This window comes from Sesamum indicum, linkage group LG2 (assembly GCF_000512975.1).
Source record: "Sesamum indicum cultivar Zhongzhi No. 13 linkage group LG2, S_indicum_v1.0, whole genome shotgun sequence".
NCBI classification, from domain to species: domain Eukaryota; kingdom Viridiplantae; phylum Streptophyta; class Magnoliopsida; order Lamiales; family Pedaliaceae; genus Sesamum; species Sesamum indicum.
In genome coordinates this window covers 4,372,577-4,373,802 of record NC_026146.1, presented here as the reverse complement: position 1 = coordinate 4,373,802, position 1,226 = coordinate 4,372,577, and positions in this window count along the sequence as shown.

The following is a 1,226-nucleotide window of genomic DNA, read 5'->3' as shown; positions in this document are numbered from 1 at the left end:
AATCATGTGTCATCCATGTGGATTTAACCCTTTTCATTTTATCTGTCATTAGCTAAGCAACCCCCCACCTTTCTTCCTTATTTTTAATTTTATTTTCCTAACTTTTATTTTTTTTAAATAAACATGTAATAATTAAATAACTAATAATCATAATAAAAGTGAAAGTAAGGGAAATTTATTATATATATATATATGGAGATTTTTTTTATTATTTTTTTATGCATCGTATCGACTATATAATTAACCCCATTTGTATAATTAATTGTCATAATCGGCTGGCCGCCGTGAATTATGAGTACGGTATTATTGAATATTATGAGTTGTGATGGTAATAATAATAGGAGATTTTTTTAATATTTTTGTTAATTAATTAAACATCTTTACCTAACTAAAGTTCGGTTGTTTTTTCGTGGGCATACTATAATTACGATATACGCTGTAAAAGGATTTGACTTTGTTTTTTATTTTTTATTTTTAATTTATACGAAATTACATTCTTGATAAGCATAAAGTAACATTTTTAATTCCAAAAGTTACCCAGGAAAATTTTAGACAAAAAAATAAAAATTCATATATACGCAGTTGTATCGTATTTAAAATTATTTAATTTTTTATTATTAATTTGTTTTATATTATTTTATTTAATGGAACATCTACAAATATCATAAGAAAAAAAAAGAAATTGGTCCTACCAACTTTTGAATGCTCATATTTATCATTTTAATTCATTTTTTCCCTTAAAAAAATTGCTTGAAATAGTAATTTAATTTTTTTAATAATATTATAATTATAATATTTTTTTCTCTCATCCACTACTCCAAATTTCTCTCTTACCTTACTTTTTCATGCTTTTTTTTTTCTCATAAATTTATATATTTTTAATAAATTCATAATTTATTTTTTCTTGTTCTCCTTACACCACGTTTTTTTTTCTTCTCACCGACTTTTTTTCCCTCATCCCTTCACACCATGCATGATTGTTTCTTTTCGTAAATTTTATATCTCCTCTTCATTTGACATCTAAGTTTCTTTTTTATATACTCGTGAAAACCGCGTACAACTAATATATATCTATACTATACAAAATAAAAGAAAAGAACTTTCCAACTCACAAACGGCGGTAAATAACACCGTGACAACAATTTTTGGTGAAGTTAAAAATGCCCTTCAACCGATAAAATAACTAACTTATTTAATTTTTTTTAAATTAGTTTTTTTAATATAAT